Source organism: Oryctolagus cuniculus, chromosome 18 (genome assembly GCF_964237555.1).
Source record: "Oryctolagus cuniculus chromosome 18, mOryCun1.1, whole genome shotgun sequence".
Taxonomy (NCBI): Eukaryota; Metazoa; Chordata; class Mammalia; order Lagomorpha; family Leporidae; genus Oryctolagus; species Oryctolagus cuniculus.
In genome coordinates, this window is record NC_091449.1 from 10,560,688 (window position 1) to 10,581,476 (window position 20,789).

The window sequence follows — 20,789 nt, forward strand, 5'->3', positions numbered from 1 at the left end:
TGCCAACACAGCCACAGTACATTTGTTAAGAGTAAGCAATTGGGGGCTGGCGCTGTGGCCCTGGTGGGTGAAGCCACCACCTGCAATGTCACATGGGCACTGGGTTCATGTCCCAGCTCCTCCAGTTCCAAAGCAGCTTCCTGCTAATGTGCCTGGGAAAGCGGTGGAGGACAGCCCAAGTGTTTGCCAGCCACACGGGAGACTGGATAAGCTCTTGGCTCCTGGCTTCGGCCTGACTCAGCCCTGGACACTGCGGCCATCCAGGGAGTGAACCAGTGGGTGGATGATCTCTCTGTGCTCCCTCTCTAAATATATATTTATAGAAATATATAAGTATTAAGCCGGCGCCGCGGCTCACTAGGCTAATCCTCCGCCTTGTGGCGCCGGCACACCGGGTTCTAGTCCCAATTGGGGCGCCGGATTCTGTCCCGGTTGCCCCTCTTCCAGGCCAGCTCTCTGCTGTGGCCAGGGAGTGCAGTGGAGGATGGCCCAAGTGCTTGGGCCCTGCACCCCATGGGAGACCAGGAAAAGCACCTGGCTCCTGCCTTCAGATCAGCGCGGTGCGCCGGCCAGAGCGCGCCGGCCGCGGCGGCCATTGGAGGGTGAACCAACGGCAAAAGGAAGACCTTTCTCACTGTGTCTCTCTCACTGTCCACTCTGCCTGTCAAAAAAAAAAAAGTATTAAATATTTTTAAAAAGGTCAGAAATTAACTTTATAGACTTCATTCAGACTTCACAGTTTTTCCATTAATTCTTCTTCTATTCCAGGAACCAATCCAAGAGGACATATTCCACTCAACTCAAAGACTTTTTAAAATTCCTTCCTTTATTTTTTAAGATTTATTTATTAAGACACTGTTAGAGAGGAGGAGAGAGCACGCGCGTGTATGACAGCAAGCAACCTTCCATCTGCTGATTCACTCCCCAAATGGCATCCACAGGGAACTAGATTAGAGGTGGAGTGGCTGGGTCTCAAATCGGTGCCCATGTGGGGTGCCAGCATTGCTTGAACCCACTGTGTTTTCTAAAAAAATATTTGGGGTCCAGGGCTGGGGCATTATGCCACAACACCAGCCCCAATTAGCTTACATTAAAAAAGAAAGAAAAAGAGAACCTGACCTAAGACACCGTGTCTACCACGGGGGACAGAAACCTAAGCAGACCTGTTTCTTTCTGCTTCTTCAGTTTTGCCAGGAAGTAGCAAACCCTCTAACTCTCTTCAAATACTGCACCAACACCAACACCAAAAAAAAAAAAAAAAAAAAAAAGTCAAGACAAAATCACCTGAATCTTCAACACATCCAATAAACTCTATGCTACCAAAATCCCCTGGGATTTATGAGAGCAGGCGACTCACCCACTTCCCTAGATTTCTGCTGAGACCTTTAACCACTGAGACAGAATCCCATTCTACCACGACAATCTTCATGCACGAACTCTACCAGTTAACAGTTCACTCTTCTTTGTGTTACGTTTATGATCTGCATGCTACGCCTGCTTCTCCTAAAACTCCGAAACGCAACAGCCTTGAGTAACGTCCTGTATCTAGAACCAAGGATGAATCCCGTGTGGAAAGCCCTGCAATGCTGATGACAGTGGCCATCTTTTTAGAGTGAGCACTGTGATGTGGCAAGTTCAGCACCTGCTCAGGATGCCTGCAGCCCATGTCAGAACGCTGGCTTGAGCCCAACTATGTAACTTCTGATCCATCTGCCTGTTAATGTGCCGGCAGGCAGAAAATGCTTGGGCCCCTGCCATGCATGTGGGAGTCCCGGATGCGGTTCCTGGCTCCTGGCTTCAGCCTGGCCCAGCCCTGGTTGTCATGGCCATTCAGCAAGTAGACCTATGGATGGAAGATCTCTCTGTCTCTCCTTCTGTCTCTGTCACCCTGACTTTCAAATAAATAAACAGACCTTTAGAAAGCACATACACATACGACTGATAACAATAATTACACCTGGGAGTTAGGCTCTAAGGAATATTGTAATTTTCCTTATATACTCCAGTTATTGAAAGCTATGTATCCAACAGGCATCAAATACTTAAGAACAGCCTTATGCCAGAATCAGGAGAAAAAAAGTATACAATCTAGAACTGCACTACAGTCTCCAATCCTTTGGCTTCTTAAAATTAACAGAATCATAACAATAAAATTAAGAATTTCATTTCACAGTCTCATTAGCTACATTTGCAATGGTGACATGTGGCTAGTGGCTACTAGAGTGGACAGTGGAATTCTATCAGCCAGAGCAAATGTAAAAGAAGCTGAGGCTAACAGACCGTGGCAATGGAGAGTAGCGTTTGCAGTGGGCATTAAATGGCACTACAGTCCGGCCGATGACAGCACACCATCAGCCTCCCAGGCGTCACACCGCACAAACTTTCTAGAGCTCTTCCCCAACCCCAAAGCAAAACACTTCAAGAAAGAATTAGAGAAATGAGTGGGTGACAAACCTAATTCTGTTTTGCTAAGAGAAGCCTTGAAGAAGTACTGTAAAATGAAAAAACTACATAACGAAGTCCAATTAGGACCTTGCTTGAAAGGAGGAGGGAAGGGGTCAGCACCATGGCACAGCGGGTAAAGCCATCTGCAGGCCGGCATCCCACACAGGCACCAGTTCCCAGATGCTCCACTTTCAATCCAGCTCCTTGCTGACGCGCCTGGGAAAACAGCAGATGGCCCAAATGCTTGTGCCTCTGTACACACGTGGGAGACCCGGACCAAACTCCTGGCTCCTGGCCCTGGCCTGACCCAGCGCTAAGCTGGGGATGGACCAGTGGATCTCACTCTGTCTGTCTCTGTAGCTCTGCCTTTCAAATGAGTAAATAAATCTTTAAAAGGGGGAGGAGGAGCAGTGCTGTGGTATAGTAGGCTAAGCCTCCACCTCCAGTGCCAGTATCCCATATGGGCGCCGGTTCCTGTTCCAACTGCTCCTCTTCTGATCCAGCTCTCTGCTATGGCCTGAGAAAGCAGCAGCAGATGGCCCAAGCGCTTGGGCCCCTGCACCTGTATGACAGATCCAGGTTCTGCCTCTGGATCACCCAGCTCCAGCCCTTGCAGCCATTTTGGGGAGTAAAGCAGCAGATGGAAGACCTTTCTGTCTCTCCCTCTCTCTCTCTGTAACTCTACCTCTCAAACAAATAAAATCTTAAAAAAAAAAAAAAAGGAAGAGGGAAAAGTGGAACTGGATTTAACTGTTAGATCATTCTGGAAATCTTTAACAAGTAAGCTAAACTAGGGATCAAGGGAACAAACCAAAGAATGCACTATGCCCAACCAAATACCTTTTAGTAGGAGAAACATTTCCCAATAATCAAGGTCAGAACACGAAATCACAGGTGACTAACTGCACATCAATAAAACAGTAGGAAGAGGGGCAGGGGAGGAGGAGAGAGAAAAGAGACAGAACACAGAACCAGCCTGCTACTTTCTTTCTTTCAAGATTCATTTATTAATTTACTTACTTGAAAGGCAGAATGACAGAGAGGGAGAGAGAAGAAAGGGAAAGCCTTCCATCTACTGGCTCATTCCCCAAATGTCCCAACAGCCAGGGTTAATCCAGGCCACAGTTAGGAGCCAGGAACACTATCTGGGTCTCCCAAATAGATGGCAGGAACCCAAGCCCTTGGACTGTGTTCTGCCTTCCCAGGCACATCAGTGGGGAGCTGGACTGGAAGCAGAAGAGCCAGGACTTGAACAGGCACTCTAACTAAGGCAGGATGCACACCTTGAGAGGCAGCTCTAACCTGCTGTGCCACTCTGCTTGCCCCAAGCCTGGGACTAAGGGGAGTGGGGAAGTTTTTCACTCTCCTTCCTTGGAATTCTTCAGCTGCATCACCTAGCATGTGCTCCTCGTCTGACTAATGGGCACACAGATAGTTTCTGTTTCTTAGTGTTATGTGGATTCCTTGAGTCAACATATGCGAAGTGCATACACAGTGCCTGGCACACAGAAAGGAAGAAGGAGCCACTGGTTACGGTTACTTCAAGGCTGCTGTCTGAGATTCCGGCTTCACCTGCCGGGAAGTAACAGCATCTCCCTCGGGGTGGCTCACGGGGAGAGGGATCTGTGCTGTGTATTAGGAAGTGGGTGTGGGACGCCAGCCCAGCCCTGGCTGGGAGCCTTCACGCGTGTCCTCAGGGCTGTGTGCACACTGCCCGCAGTCAAGGGGACAGCTGCAGGAACCTCTCCAGCTGCAGAAGTCAGCTGGAGAGCCCGAGACGCTGCAGCAGAAGCTCAGAGTTCAACGTCTGTCCAACCTGGCGTCCCCCTGACAAGTATCACTAAGCATCTGAAACAAACCAGGCAGCACGCAAGCAAAACAACATACCTTCAACTTCCCAGAGCAGGAGACAGCAAGTCCCCTTCTAGGGTTTCTCCTACAGGGGTAACCTCACACATGCAAAGTGCTACCGCTCAAGGCCTCTCTACAGCGCTGACTGTACAGACAAAGCACTGGAAACCCACCAAATGAGCAGGACAGAGGACTGGCTGAGTCAGTTATGGCGTGTCGTCTGACGGACAGCAGGAGGCTGAGACAAAGAATGAGGAAGCCCCCTCTGTGCCAATATGGGGTGAAGCAAAACAAGGGAGATCAGAACAGTAATCACATTGGCCTCTACGAGTGTGACAGGGGAAATCGTGCATATTCACATTTGCTTATTGCATGTGCCTAACGTCTCTCTCTGGAAACAGAATCTCTGGTCAAACACTAACGCCCCTGAAGCGGGCACCTGAGGACAGAGAGAAGGGAACAGTACTTGATGTCTGGGACTACTGAGGCAGAGCCATCACCACATCAGTGCACAGAGCAAACACTACGCAGCCCACACCAGCACAGTGCTGATGGCGCACAGCTGAGAAAATCCTGGCGCACAAGGCCTTGGAGAGCAGTGGACACTGAGGGCACGCTGGAGGACGGGCAGGGACTCACCGACCAGAGAAGGGCTGCTAGGGAGGGAGCCCACTCCACCCAGACAGGCGCACACACCCATACACACACACACAACACAGCCTGATCCAGAGCCCTGACGGCCGAGGGAGAGGCCAGTAGTGTGGGTATGTAGGAGGCCCTAAAGGTGGGCTGGGCCTAGCTGTGAAGGATTCCAGGGGCCACATTACTGAGCCTGGACTTGGTCATGCAGGCAACACAGAAGGCCAGAGGATTCTCAGCAGGGGAGTGTTAGTTTTTGCTTTAGTGACCCCAGCGGGTGCTAGAGAAATCAATAGGAAAAGACAAAGAGAACACACCTGGCAGGAGACTGCCTCCAAGTGAAACACCATATTCTACGGCCTGGGATTCCCAGGAGCACCCAGCAGGCACAGGGGAGTTCCTGCACCACACCCAACGACTGCAGCAGCCCCATCAACTGAACACTTACCAAAAACTCCCCTTCTCTGAGTGCCCACGACTCTGGGAGGTAGTAATGCCCTAGAGACTCTAAAGCTCAAGGAAGTTCAACACTTTAAGGAAACAGAATCTATGCCTGGCTATCTACACACCTGTCCACACCGTCCTGGTGCTGGCCTGTGGCAGCTTCCCCGCTGGCCACGTCAGGTGCCAACCTCCTTTGGAAGGGCTCTTTCATTCAGCTGCTAGATCCTATTTTTACGAAACAATGGTGAGAATTTCCTTCCTCCCTCCCTCCCTCTCTCTTTCAGTGCCCTGCTTGACAAAACTAAAAACTGGTAAATTTGTATTTGTTTCTCACCATCAAGTTCTTCCTCTGGTCTGTAAAAGCCAAGTGCAGGCATCCACAGCACTGATAACGACAGAGGCATTGTCCCAAGCTTCTTGAACACACTACTCTCATTTGCATAGTAACTGTAGGTAGATACCACTACATTGCCCCTTCTATAGATGAAGTGCCTCAGGCACCACACTTCCAACCCAGCTTCCTGCTGACGGGCTGGCAGGGGGCTGACCATCCTGCCACCCATGCGGCAGACCTGGATGGAGTTCCTGGTTCCTGGTTTTGGCCTGACCCAGACCCGGCTGTTATAGTCATTTGGGGGTTGAACCAGCAGATGAAAGATCTCTCTCTCTTTCTCTCTCTCTCTCTCTCTCTGTTACTCTGCCTTTCAAATAAATAAATAAATCTTACCAAAAAAGATAGGATCAGGGAAGAAAAGCATTCTCAAGTGTTCACTTTCTGCTATACGATAGGGTGTTCCTTGTGTGACCTGTGAGGAAAGAACGCTGCTCATAATTCTGAGAGGAGGAGCAGGTTTTGCGATTAGTGCTCTCAACAGCGTGGACACCAGACAGCAGCTGAGCGGGGAGGAACGGGAGAAGAGGGCTCGCTGCCCTTTATCCTCTGCAGCTACCGAGGCCTCGCCTGCTCTCCCTGCTGCTTAAGAACTCTTAGTTGTTGTTGTTGTTTTTTTAATCTTTTATTTATTTATTTATTTGACAGGTAGTTACAAACAGAGAGAGAGACAGAGAGAAAGGTCTTCCTTCCGTTGGTTTACTCCCCAAATGGCTGCCACGGCCGGTGCTGCGCTGATCCGATGGCAGGAGCCAGGTGCTTCTCCTGGTCTCCCATGGGGTGCAGGGCCCAAGCACTTGGGCCATCCTCCACTGCATTCCCTGGCCACAGCAGAGAGCTGGCCTGGAAGAGGGGCAACCGGGACAGAATCCGGCGCCCCAACCACGACTAGAACCCAGCACCCATATGGGATGCCAGCGCCGCAGGCAGAGGACCCCGAACTCTTAGTTCTTTAAAGAAAAATTATGTAGATTAAAAGTTAGGTAAACACAATTATTAAAATTGTTAAATTAGTACTTATATATAAAATTTAAATTATTTAAATCTCATGTACAAATTTTGGGCCCATAAATGAGAAGGCCTAACTAACTTCATGGCTACTTCTGACTTTGACCAAGAAAAGGAGAATGTGCCAATGGCTCCTTTCTCTCACAACAAGCACACCAGGGGGACCTGGGGGAATGGAACCTTGAAGAAAAGAGAACAGGGGGCTGGGGTTTAGTTCCAGCCAGCCAGTCACTCAGTTCTCTCCGTCTCAGCCCAGTCGTGCTGTGTGCGCGCATTCTGCAGTGTGAAGCCTGGGCTCGGTCAGCCCGCAGGAGGACCCAATGGCCAGGCAGCCTTGGGCCAGGACCTCGGCAGCCCAGCTCTCCATCTAGCAGATGCAAACACCCCCCAACTCTAGAGGGCTACTATAGGGGCCGGCACTGCGGCACAGTGGGGTAAAGCCCCGGCCTGCACTGCCAGCACCTCATATGGGCACCGGTTTGAGTCCCAGCTGCTCCTCTTTCAATCCAGCTCTCTGCTGTCCTGGGAAAGCAATAGAAGACAGCCCAAGGCCGGCGCCGCGGCTCAATAGGCTAATCCTCCGCCTGCGGCGCCAGTACCCCGGATTACAGTCCCGGTTGCCCCTCTTCCAGGCCAGCTCTCTGCTGTGGCCTGGGAGTGCAGTGGAGGATGGCCCAGGTCCTTGGCCCCTGCACCCACATGGGAGACCAGGAGGAACCACCTGGCTCCTGGCTTCCAATCAGCACGGTGCGCCAGCCTTAGCACACCAGCCTCAGCGGCCATTGCGAGGTGAACTGATGGAAAAAGAAAGACCTTTCTCTCTGCTCTCTGTCTCTGTCTCTCTCTCTCTCTCTCACTGTCCACTCTGCCTGTCAAAAAAAAAAAAAAAAAGACGACGGCCCAAGTCCTTGGGTCCCGGAATCTCTGTAGGAGACCCAGAAAAAGCTTCAGATCAGCTTGGCTCTGGCCATTGTAGTCACTTGGGAGTGAAACTAGCGAATGGAAGACCTTTCTCTCTGGCTCCACCTCTCTCTATAACTCTTTCAAATAAAACATTTTTTTAAAAAAGAGGGCTACTGTCAGGTGAGTAGGAGGGGACTTGCTTTGGGTACACTATTTGCAGATTATTGTTATTAATTTATAATACTGTTAATGATCAATTTATTCCCTGAAATCAGAGACTAAAATTACTTCAAAAGTGCTAAAGTTCAGTAGATCTCAGCACTACTAATTTCTTGCCTTCCAGCCCAATTTCTCTTTCCTATGTTTACAAAAGGGCTTAACCTTTATTTCCTGAATCACAAATAGTAAAATCACTGTAGATAACTTGGGAAAACTCAGAAAAAAAATTCTTAATCATTCAAAATCACAAAAATAACCATCACTAGTACTTCAGCATATTTCTCCCACTTTTCCCATATATATTTTAAAATAACTAGTCATACTGTTTATGCTTCCATACCCTCATTTTTCCCATGCTTAGCTTTATTTTGTATGCAGTTTCTCATATTGTGTTCTCTAAAAACGTACTTTTTTTTTTTTTTTTTTTTTTTTTTTTTTGGCCAGGCAGTTAGTGAGAGAGAGAGAGAGAGAGAGAGAGTTATAGACAGTGAGAGAGAACCAGAGAGAAAGGTCTTCCTTCCGTCAGTTCACCCACCAAATGGCCACTATGGCCGGCGCGCTGCACCGATCCGAAGCCAGGAGCCAGGTGCTTCCCCTGGTCTCCCATGGGGTGCAGGGCCCAAGCACTTGGGCCATCCTCCACTGACTTCCTGGGCCACAGCAGAGAGCTGGCCTGGAAGAGGAGCAACCAGGACAGAATCTGGCACACCAACTGGAACTAGAACCCGGGGTGCCGGTGCTGCAGGCGGAGGATTAGCCTAGTGAGCCGAGGCACTGGCCTAAAACGTACGTTTTTAACAACTCCATACTTTTTCATAATGCAACCATTCCCCTAAGGTTAAAACAGATTTTTTTAAAATTTATAAATTTCACTATAGTTAATATCTCTGTATACGATCTTGGCTTGCATCTTCATTTCTTGGTCCATACAGATTCTTATAAGCAGACCAAAGTCATCTGTCTCTTAAAACACTGATAAACTACTGAGGCTGTAACTGTGGCAAAGCAGGTAAAGCTGCTGCCTGCAGTGCTGCTATCCTACATGGGTGCTGGTTCAAATCCCGGCTCCTCCACTTCCGATCCAGCTCTCTGCTATGGCTTGAGAAAGCAGTAGAAGCAGAGGGGCTGGCATTGTGGTGCAGCAGGTTAAGCCACTGCCTGCAATGCCAGCATCCTACATGGGTGCCAGTTCCAGTCCCGGCTACTCCACTTCTGATCCTGCTCCCTGCTAATGTGCCTAGGAAAGCAGAAGGCAGACCTAGTCCTTTGGCCCCTGCACCCACATATGAGACCCGGATGAAGCTTCTGGCTTCAGCCTGACCCAGCCCTGGCTTTTGCAATCATTTAGGGAGTAAAGCAGCAGAAGGAAGATCTCTGTCCCTCTCCTTCTCTCTCTGTAACTCTGCCTTCGAAACAGATAAATAAATCTTTTAAAAAAAGCAATATACATTGCTTTTATATACACAAAATAGCAAATCACAGCCACGTTAGGCAAGGCTGTCATTAAAGCCTCTGTGGCTACTGACTGGTAACACCAGGCAGATACCACCCACCCACTCTCACAGCAGTCAAAGCCTCTTTCCCTCTCCTCTCAGCTGTCAAAGAATTTACCTGCATTCCTCAACTGAGGCATGGATGGAGGAGGAAATTTCTCACACGTCTACAGCACGGAAAACATACACAATGATTGAGGCCATTGAAAGGTTATCACAAAGGCAAATAAATAAATAAATAAATCTTAAAAAAAAAAAAAAAGTCAGGGGCCAGGATCCAAGCTTGCCTTAAAAATCTTTTTTTTTTCGGTTATTTACTTGAAAGGCAAAGTCACACAGGGAGAGGGAAGGGGAAGGAAAAGAAGAGAGAGGGAGGGGGAGAAGGGGAGAGAAAGAGAAAGATCGGCCGGCGCCGCGGCTCACTAGGCTAATCCTCCGCCTAGCGGCGCCGGCACACCGGGTTCTAGTCCCGGTTGGGGCGCCGGATTCTGTCCCGGTTGCCCCTCTTCCAGGCCAGCCCTCTGCTGTGGCCAGGGAGTGCAGTGGAGGATGGCCCAGGTGCTTGGGCCCTGCACCCCATGGGAGACCAGGAAAAGCACCTGGCTCCTGGCTCCTGCCATCGGATCAGCGCGCTGCGCCGGCCGCAGCGCGCCGGCCACGGCGGCCATTGGAGGGTGAACCAATGGTAAAGGAAGACCTTTCTCTCTGTCTCTCTCACTGTCCACTCTGCCTGTAAAAAAAAAATAAAAAAAAAAAAATAAAGAAAGAGAAAGATCTTCCATTTGCTGGTTCACCCCCTAAATAGTGGCAACATCTAGGGCTGGCCAGGAGCCAAGGACTCCATCTGGATCCCCCACATGGGTGGCAGGGGCCCAAGCACCTGGGTCATCATCAGCTGCCTTCCCAGGTGCATCAGCAGGGAGCTGGATTGGAACTGGAGTAACCAGGACTCCAACAGCTGCTCATACGGGATGCCTGTGTTGCAGGTAGCAGCTTAACCCACTGCACCACACCCAGGTCTGCCCGGGAGACCCGGATGAAGCCCCTGGCCCCTGGCTTCAGCCTGGCCCAGCCTTGGCCTCTGCAGCCATCTGGGAGTGGACCAGCAGATGGAAGCTCTCTATCCTTCCCTCTATCTGTAACTCTGCCTTTCAAATAAATAAATCTTGAAAAAAATTTTTAAAAGAATAAAATAAAAGGCTCTGTTCAACTTCTCCAGTATACTAGCTAGAAGGGGCAGGCTGGCACATGTGCCTTTGCAAAACACCGTGGTATGGAACCTGCTATGTGTGCTGTCTCTGAATATGGACGTCCTTCAGGCTCCCAAGGAGCCACACACGTACCAGAACAAGTCCAGCCAACACCTTCTTCCCTCTATCGCTGTATTATACAGTTATACAGTTAACTGTTCTGCAACTGACTATGAATTCTTTAAGGGTATGAATTGCAGCTTATTCTTATAGCCAACAGAGGCAAGGCAGCCTAATAAAATAAACACAAATTTTGAAATCAGACAGATCTGGATTCATAATTCTGCTCTACTGCTTTATTAACCGCTGTCACCCTAGTCAAGACACTAACAATGCAGAAAGTAGGCAGATTCAGCTTCCAAGTCCAGCTTCCCGCTGATGCACACTCTGGGACCAAGGGGGTGATGGCTCAAGTATCTGGGTCCCTACAAGCCCCCGGCTTGTTGAAGGCATTTGGGGAGTAAACCATAGATGTCTCTCTGCCTTCCAAATAAGTAAAAATAAATAAATAGGGGCCAGCGCTGTGGCAGAGCAGGTTAAGCTGCCATCTGCAGTGCCAGCATCCCGTGTGGGCACAGGTTCAGGTCCCAGCTGCTCCACTTCCAATCCAGTTCCCTGCTGATGCACCTGGGAAAGCAGTGCAAGATGACCCCAGGGGTCAGTCCCCTGTTCTCACATGGGAGACCTGGAAGAAGCTCCTAGCACCTGGATTAGGCCTGGCCCAGCCCTGTCTGTGGCAGCCATTTGGGGAGTGACCCAGAGGATCCAAGACCTCCCTAATTCTGATTTTCAACTGAAGTAAATAAATAATTTTTTAAAAATAAATATATACATTTTAAAAGTACACTAACACCAGCCGGAGCCGTGGCTCACTTGGCTAATCCTCCGCCTGCGGCGCCAGCACCCCGGGTTCTAGTCCCGGTTGGGGCGCTGGATTCTGTCCCGGTTGCCCCTCTTCCAGGCCAGCTCTCTGCTGTGGCCCAGGAGTGCAGTGGAGGATGGCCCAAGTGCTTGGGCCCTGTACCCGCATGGGAGACCAGGAGAAGCACCTGGCTCCTGGCTTCGGATCAGCGCAGCGCCGGCCGTGGCGGCCACTTGGGGAGTGAACCAATGGAAGGAAGACCTTTCTCTCTGTCTCTCTCTCTCACTGTCTAACTCTACCTGTCAAAAAAAAAAAAAAAAAAAATACACTAACACCAGTTTAGGTTCAATCACCACGTAAGTAGTGGGGGGTCACCAAGTACAAGGTATCTGCCTCTGAGAGGATACCCATCCTCAAGGGGTTCTCTAGAGAGAAAACAATCAAATACTATTATCTATAAATAAGACAGAATGAGAACCACTAGATAATCCCTTCCGTTTTCATAGAAGAACCGCAGTTGGCAAAAGTCACACAGCCAGTAAGTGGCAGGGCCAGGTCCAAGACTAGTTTCTTCTACTTTCTTAACACCATAGGAAGTCGCCTCTCAATTGTTCAAACTCGATTTATCACAATAATGGGCAGAGGAAGGATGGCATCCAAATAAGAATGGAGAGACACTAAGAGGGCAAAAGCTGTATGAAATGGCCACAGCCACAAACCCAACCGCTGCAAATTCCATAAAACAATACCGCTGGCTTCAAAAGAAGAAGGGGTGGATGACACAGGTAAGTCTGTCTATTTTCAGTTAAAGTAAATATTACTTTCCTGGAACATGGCTGAAAAGACCTGGTTTCCTGCTAGAATATCAACCTGATGGTGTCTCAGCACCAGAGGTGTGAACACAGGGGAGTCAGATCGGCGGGCGCCAAGAGTCATTTTCAAGAATTCTTCACTGCAGCAGAAGTTAAAAAGAAAGAAACTTTTGGGAAGATGAACGTGAATGATTTGTTTGCTTTCCTTAATAGCAGCAACTCAAGTGCTATTCAAACCACTGCTATTTGAGAGCCTAGGTCAACAATGACTCAGCTTGAAAAATTCCGAATTGTTTTTAAAAGAGGTGCATGGTTTTACTTTTGTAGCTAACACAGTCAAGACAGCCCCTTCCTCCCCAAATTATAAACTAATTTCCATGTGAATGGCTGGGAAAACAGGCAGTGTTTATTTTATTTTGAAAAAGCACACAACAAAGGTAGCCCAGCTCACTTTACTGTACCCTCCGGGGGAAAGAGCCCCTCGCCTGATCTGGGTGACAGGACTGGATGGGCTGCGGCCAGGGGCAGGGGCAGGGGCAGGGGCAGGGGCAGGGGCGGGGCGCATATCCAAGCAGCATTGGGAGCCCAGCCTCCTTGTCAGCTCTCCCTGGCCCACAGCACACCAGACCTCACAGGAGGAAGGTGAAGCCCAAAGACGGCACAGACATTCGTCCAGGGTCCCAGCTACTGAGGGCAGGGCCTCCTCACGTCCAGCACTCTGCTGTGACAGGAAGCCTGTCAGGACACCAGGCCCCACCTGCAGGCGAGGACGTCAGAGCAGGCACCAATTTTCAAGATGAGTCGCGCCAAAGCCAAGGGTCAGAGGCGGTCCTTTCTGCCACTCACCGTCCCCTCTCAAGCGAAGACTCTCAATCTAACCTATTGTAAAGAAACTTTTAACAACCACACGAGATGATCAGTCCAATGCCACACTGACTGGGTAAAGTGAGACACTGTTTAGACTGCCTGGTGATGAATGACAGTCGTCACAGCACAGTCACTCCCACTCCCACCTTTTCATCGCCAGCTGTGCCGACCTGCTATGTCCCCTCATCACGCACGGTCTCATCAGGCAGCTGTGCAGCCCCCATCCCTCCTGGACTGTCCCTGGCCAAGTCACAACCAGCTCCACGGATCAGCACACTGACAACTCTTCCCTCTGTGTTACAACAGTACTGTCTTCTCACTTGTTTGCCCTACAGCCTTCACCGTGCCAAGAAAAAAGAGGGCTGGGTAACCGGGAGGAGACACAGGCAAAAAGAAATATGTAGCCAAAGGAGAAAGAAAGGAAGAAGGAACTCCGATCAGGCCGGTTTCTCAAAGTCTTTGTGGAGATTTTTCTAGATGGAGCAGGAGCCCTTGAAGACACGTTACCGGGCAGAAGCAGCATCTACCGCCTGCTCCTGCGCTGCGCCCCGCCCCAGCTGGCACGTTAGCCGTTCCAGAAGGCCAAGGCTACCACCTCGCATTTCCGCAGCTCCCAATCCCAGCGCGACAGCAAATGTCAATGCTGGGGGTGGAGCCTGTGCTGCCATCAGAGATGTCTGACAGTCTCTGGAACATCAGCTCCCAGTTTCGGAAGAAAAATCAGCCCTTTGTTCTTCCGGCTCCTCTCCTGTTATGTAAACTTAGGCTCTGGGCGATGCAGAAACTTTTAAGGCTGGCAGTAATACGGAAAACTCTGGAACACAAATTTAAGTGGTACTGAATACCCACTTGTTTTTATTCTTAATTAGCTGTCGCTTCCCCATAAGAATAAAAAACAAAACAGCTATTTATACCAACAAGGGTCACACAATCTCTAAAATAAATTTGGCGAATGATTCACCAGCCATGAGGATGAACACTAATTCTTTAAGTCAACGACAGTGAAACACTGCTGACTGAAATGCTCGCTCTGCAGGTCGGAAAAGTCCTAAAGAGTTAACAGTCAGGGACCCCCGCCCAGCCCTAGCATCTGATAAGTCAAGGGTCTGACTCTGCACATGCGTGTTTAGTATTTCAAATGTGATCACAGGGAACAATTTCTCAGCGCTGAAATAAACAAAGTTTGGTCCTAGCGCAGTTAGGAAAACCCTTCCAATAAATACTCCATCACACCAGACGGCAGCTTTAATATGCCACTGCCTCAGGTCACAGGAGAAAAAAATTCAGGCTTTTGATATATTTACAGAATAAAACAAGCCAAAGTCCCCTCTCCCAAGTTAAGGAAGAAAAAGGGTTGGATGACTTTTCTACAAAACCATCTCTACCTCCCAATCGATTTCCTAAGCCCCAGCCCCAGCAGACCACTGAAGAGAACAGCTCAATGAAAGGTAACAAGGCACAGTTCCCAGGTAAGAAGTCTAAATCCACCCCATCAGCCAGCTCCCGGCACCCCTCTCCACGCCATCAAACCAGGTCACCCAAAGGGTTTGCTTGGGGAACGTCATGGCCCACCCACACACCCCTGCACACCGCGCCCCTGGATTAGCCTGTGGATCTGGCCAGAGGCTCTCGGCTCCTGTGGCTGGGAGCGCCTGCAGTGCCAGGGGGCAGAAATCCCTGTGACACTTGGCACTCTCTCTTTCAACAAACAACCGCAAAGCTTTGCAAACCCAGGCCCTCACCAGGCTGCACCAGGCTGAAGACCGGCAAGCTGGAGCCTTCCTGGGGCAGGGGTGAAAAAGAAAGAAACCCACCTCCTCCGAGCCCCTCCCCCAAGGTCAGCCGGCCAAGCGGAGGCCGTCAGGGAAGCCAGGGCTCCGGGAAGCCAGGGCTCCGTGGCTTCTGCAGGCCCAGAGCAGTAAACACCAAGTGTGGCCATAGCCCCGAGGGACTGAGGAGAACTTGAGAACTGGCATTTCCCCAGCTAGGGGTAAAACAGAAACACGACTTGTCAGCTGGAAAAAAACAAAAAAGCACACTCCTAAGATCTCCCAGCAGGACTGCCTTGGGGCAAGTGTCTCCCTGCCCCAGCCCAGGAGAGATAAGGACCTGCGAGCAGCTGCAGTCCAGGGGACACAAAGCTGCAAAGCCCAGGGATGGGAAGGGGAGAGGAAACCAGGCCCGAGTGCGAGCCACTCCCGACACTCCACTAGCCTCGGGAGAGGTGGGAGCCGTGGAGACACTTCCAGACTCCAGGGAGCAGGAACCTATTCACCCGGCTCTCTGGGGATCCTGGGGACAGAGCCCCGGGAGGGGGGGTCAGGTCAGCCTCAGAGCTGAGGGCTGGGGCCCAGAGCCCGCCAGGCCTGCAAAGGGGAAGCACTCCGGCAATGCTGAGCCATGGGTGGGGAGCCGGCAGAGGCAGGTCCGACAGGAACTGGATGGGAAGAGAAGGAGCCAGGCAGGATGCGGTGGGGAAAGGGGGGAAAGGCGAGGAGACACGGAGGCACAGACCGCGAGAGGGGTATGGAGAGGGAGTGACCTAGCGAAGAGCTGAGGCGGCTCCCAGAGGAAGGAACGGCTAAGACGACAGCTTAGTGTCCCAGCAGAGAGGCCAGGGCCGCAGCAGTGGGCACAGAGGGGCAGCAGGTCGGGCGGACCGCGGAGGGAACGGATAGGAGGCAGTTGTCAGAAGACCGGCTAGAGAGGACCCCTCCAACAGGGCACGGCCACAGGACGGCTACCCACAGGCGCACGGGCCGGGGCCGGGGCCGGGGCCGGGGATGGGCGCAGAGCGAAGATGCAGGCCTGGGAGCTGCGGACGCGGCGGGGGCAGAGGCACCGGGCAAGTCCAGGAGCAGTCAGGGGGCAGGGCGGAGGCGGCGGCAGGAAGCAGGCTCGGGCCGGGCAGGGCTGGAGGGGAGACAGTCCCAAAAAGAGGGAGCGGCCGGCAGGGCAGCTCAGAGGAGCCCCGAGAAGAAGGCGCGGACGAGGACACCTGCGAGGGAACTGGGGGTGAGCTCCGGCTGGTTAGAGAGGGCAGGCAGGCACCTTGAAGGGGGAGGAGGCCCAGCAGGCACCGAGGTCGGGCGAGGGGCAGAGCAGGGAGGCAGAAAGGTCTGGAGCAAAAGCTGAGCGGGGCAGCAGGCCAGCACGGCGCACGCAGGGGCTGCGGGGCCAGAGGCCCGGCCAGCAGCATCCCCGGGATGGAGACGAGGGCCCGACGCGAAGGGCTGCAGGGCCCCCGGGGAGGAGCAGGGACGTCCTAGGCGAAGACCTGGGCGCAGCCGTGCCCCCGCGAACGGGGGTGTTGGCTGGATCTCCAAGAAGCACCCGCAGGTCCTCAAGGGACAGCTCCTGGGGGCGCGAGAGACCGGGAGGCAGGACTACCGGACAGGTCCACCCAGGAGCCGGGGCCAGAGCCCCAGCGTGGTGGCAGCAGAATCGGGGAGCGGAACGCAGGGATGCACAAGGGGTCACCGGGGAGGAGGTGGGTCCCCAGGGCACTGCGGAGGCCAGGAGCGGCCAAGGGCATCCCCGAGGGGCAGGGGAGGGGAGGGGAGGCGCGGAACTGCGAGCAGGGAGGGCTGACGGGGGTGGGGGGCCAGGCAGACACCAGGTCCCGACGGGCTGGGGATGGGAGCAGACGCGGGGACAGCAGGCCCCGGGCGGACAGGGGCGAGTCCGAAGGGCAGGCGGGCCCTGCGGGCCGGGCCCGAGCGCGACGCGGCGGGGCCGGCGGGGCCCGGGGACCTGGGGGGCCGCTCCCTCCCCTCCCCCTCCGGCTCCTCCATTGTTCGCGGGCTCCGGGCCCCGCCGTCCCCGCCTCCCCCTGGACCCCGCAGCGGGGCGGCGCCCGGCCTCGCCGCCCGGGGCCCGCGAGCTCGCGCACTCACCAGCCTGCGCCCTCAGCGCGGCCCCGGCCTCGGGGATCCCGGCCGCGGCGACGGCGGCCCCGGCGCCATGTTCCCCTGCTCCTCGTCCAGCGGCGGCTGCGGCGGCGGCGGCGGCTCCGGCGGCGGGGGGCCGGGCGGACCCTCCCTCGCGGGCTCCCTCCTCCGCCTCCTCCACCTCCTCCTCCCGCCGCGCCGCGGCTCTCCCTCGGGGCGGGGGGCGGGGAGGGGAAGGGGGGAGGGGCGGGAACCAGGGGGAGGGCGGACCAGCCTCGCTCGCTCCCTCCCTCCCTCCTCCCTCGCAATGGCGGCGGCGGCGGCGCCTCCTTCCTGCGGCCGCCGCGCCCGCGCGCGCGCACACACACACACACACGCACCCCCCCGCCTCAGGACTGCGCGTGCGCGGCGCGGGACCGCTGCAGGGGGATAACGGCCCCTGGGCGCGCGCCGCGGGAGGGGCGGTGCGGATAACCGGCGCGAGGCAGCGGGAGCCGCGAGAGCGCCTGCGCGCCCGCTGCGGTCTGGGACTGGGAGCGGGCGGTGCAGTGCGCCTGCGCCCCGAGGAAATGCCGCTCCTGCGACTGCGGCGGCGGCGGCGACACCGAGCGCGAGGAGACCCGCGAACGGGCTGAGGGAGCGGGGCGAGCGAGTGCGCGTGCGCGGAAGGGGCTGCCCGAGGCCGGCGCGAGGCGGAGGGCGTGGCCCGCCGTGGGAGCGCGCGTCCTTGCGCGCGCCGGGAGCAGCCGCTGCCGCCCCCCGCAGCCTCGCGCGGTCTCTAGGAGAAAACTGGAGCGGAGAGGCATGGCCTGGCTCTGGAGGCGGGGGCAAAGGGCGCGATCCCGCTCGCGCGGGACCTAGGTAGCCAATGGGAGGCACGGGGAGGTGGGCTTGCCGCGCTAGCCGCGGCCCCCGGGATAACGGAGGAAGAGAGAGAGGGGGCGACGTAACGTGGGGCGGTGGGGCGGGGCCGGGGAGGAGGGAGCGCACCCAGGGAGGGAGTTGATTGGGCAGCGCGAGGAGGCGTGGCCCGCCGCAGCCCAATCCGAGCCTGGCGATTCGTCGTCCCGGAAGAAGGGGCGGGGCTGCGGAGCGCGTGCTCTGCGCCGGGGGACCTGCGCCTGCGACCCGCGTGGCGGCCCGACTTGCTCTTGACCCCGAGGTGGGCCGGGTCCCTGGGACGAGGAAGGCGGCCCGGCCTGGCTCGGCGTGCCTCCTTGCCCGCCAGCCCAGCGCCGGGCAAATGGCTGGAAGGCAGCCGGCGTTACGGACGCTGGAGGGGAGGCAGCGATGGGAGGGGCCGCCGCCGTCACCTTTGAGTCCCCCGAACCGAGAAGGGGTCCCTCTGGGATTCGTGCGGAAGCAGGGGTGGGATGGTGGGAGAGGGGCTTTCCCGGCGCCGCCGAGTCAGCCTCTGTGGAATGCATGAAGAGGTCTCTCTCTCAAGTTACGTGAGTGTAATCTCTCTGGGAAGCCCAGCACTCATGTTGCGGATAAGGGGGAACTCCTTATACTTAAAAAATGCTAAAACTCACGCCACGCACGAAGTTCAGTGCTCTACTACGTAAAATGACGTGGAGTCGAATTCTAGAACGTCCCATTCAATAAAGCTCTTCTGATCAAAGATTTTTCCCATGAACGTTTTTCTTCAGTTTAGCACTTTTAATGCATCTAGTCTGATTTTTACATATGACTTTTAAAAACTTTTGTAAAGACGTTTTGGGCTGCCAGTCAGGCGCCCAGGCTGTCTTTGCAAACATCGGTGATTTTGAGATCACTTGAGGGAACATAGAAAGCGGGGAACAGGAGAGACACCCCAACCTCAAATGAATGTCTTTATCTACACAGCGTTCTGGGTCTGTCCAGCCTTGCCAAGCCTGTGACACAGGCACAGACTTAGCCCACCGCGGTCCCCACTTTCCCTCTTTTGGGGTATCAACTCCACCTTACCGCTCAACTCTGTCTTGACATCACTTCCTCAGAGTGGCCTCCGGGATTTCGCCTGCCCCTTCAGTCTTGAATAAACAGGAACACTCTGTTCCAGGCAATAGTGTGGATTCACTTAACCCTCCCGACACCGTGTGTGGGAGAGGTTACACAGGTGGTACGTGACAGACCTGAGACTCAGACCCGCTCCACTGGTGACCGGCCGCACCCTGCCTCTTCATAACCCCACATCCGGGCTTAAAGCTCTATTGGGGCGGCACCATTCTACCTGTGAACCCTTTGACATCAGGAACTCTGGCACGTTCCCGTCTGTCAAATGACCCACAATAAATATTTGTTAATGAATAAATGAATGCCTCCCATGTCCAACGCAGAGGCCGGTTGGCACTGGGAGCCGTGGCACCACATAGACAAAACTCCTTGCCGCTTCTTCCAGGAGGTCTTCCTGGATCCCACAGCCTGAGTCCCCGACCCCCCCCCCCCGCCGCCCTGCCCCAGGCCCCCTCATCCCAGCCCACACCACTCTGAGTCATCCTGTCTGGTGACAGGTCTTTCTGTCCCTTGAGCCTGTACGCTCCGAGAGGGCAGGGCCAGGACCGAGGTGGTGACCGCCCGATGTCCCAGGCACAGATTGGAGCGCCAGGCAGGGGGAGCTCCCGAGGAGGAGGGGCGCCGAACTCCGCAGTTGTCTTCGGGGCTCGAGCAGGCTGGTGGCCACCAGCTGGTGTAGCCACCCCCCGCGCACCCGGCCAGCCTCCGCACCAGGATACACAATCGGCCGACCGAGAGCAGTGCCGGCTGCAGGCTTGGGCCGCTGTCCAGATTTCCCAAGCATCGGCCTGGGGAGCCCGAATGGCCGGTGGTCCGAGACCCGGCATGGGGTCCCGAACCTCGTCTTTAGATACGCACGCAGAACAACCCGCAAAAAAATAATTTTTGCAAAGAGGGCAGGGTCGCAGGGTCATAGTCTCCCCATTCCTGAGGATCTGAAAAAAATCGGAGGGTGGGGACCAGCCCTGAGCGTGACCGACCAGTCGGCGAGCCCACAGCGCCGCCTACAAACCTAACCGAGCGAGCTGCAGGTGGCTGAAGCGCCCAGCGGCCGGGGCGTGGCCGAGCGGGGAACTCTTCCGCCATTGGTCAGCAGCGTAGCCAATCACGACGAAGGACCCGGAGGCGGGGATGCTCAGATTCGCCTCGCATTCTCAGCACCGGGCTCGCGATTGACACTTAGTGCGCACGCGCTGATTATCTGCTGGGCGAGGTGCACGGTGAAGCTCTATGTTTATAAACTTGAAAAAAAAAATGTTTTTTTTTTTTAATTTATTTGAGGGACCGGCAGTGTGGCGTAGCGGATAAAGCCGCCGCCTGCAGTGCCGGCATCCCATAAGGGCGCTGGTTCGAGTCCCGGCTGCTCCTCTTCCGATCTAGCTCTCTGCTATGTTCTGGGAAAGCAGTAGAAGATGGCCCAGGTCCTTGGGCCCGTGCATCTACGTGGGAGACCTGGAGGAGGCTCCTGGATCCTGGCTTCGGATCGGCGCAGCTCCAGCCGTAGCGGCCAATTGGGGAGTGAACCAGCAGATGGAAGACCTCTCCCCCCCTCCCGCCTCTGTAACTCTTTCAAATAAATAAAATAAATCCTTAAAAAAAATTATTTGAACGATTCAGTCCCCAAATCCCCACAACAGCCAGGACTGGGTCTGGCCAAAACCTGGAGCTACAGGGGAGTGGCAGGAACTGAACTATTTGAGTCGTCACCTACTGCTTC

General features: G+C 54.2%; 1 protein-coding gene and 1 long non-coding RNA gene across 2 annotated transcripts in view; one reads left to right on the forward strand and one right to left on the reverse strand.

The window, feature by feature from the left end:
• The window catches only part of ARHGAP35 (Rho GTPase activating protein 35), a 113,885-nt gene extending 96,509 nt beyond the window's left edge, over positions 1-17,376 (reverse strand). The window contains exon 1 of the mRNA XM_051837363.2: positions 17,081-17,376. The gene's annotated coding sequence lies outside the window, so the exon portion shown is untranslated. The remainder of the gene's footprint in view (positions 1-17,080) is intronic.
• Positions 16,060-20,672, forward strand: LOC138846424 (uncharacterized). Its single transcript, XR_011383904.1, has 2 exons — positions 16,060-16,199; positions 20,453-20,672. It is a non-coding gene; the product is annotated as an uncharacterized lncRNA (long non-coding RNA).
• Positions 20,673-20,789: the final 117 nt, after the last annotated feature.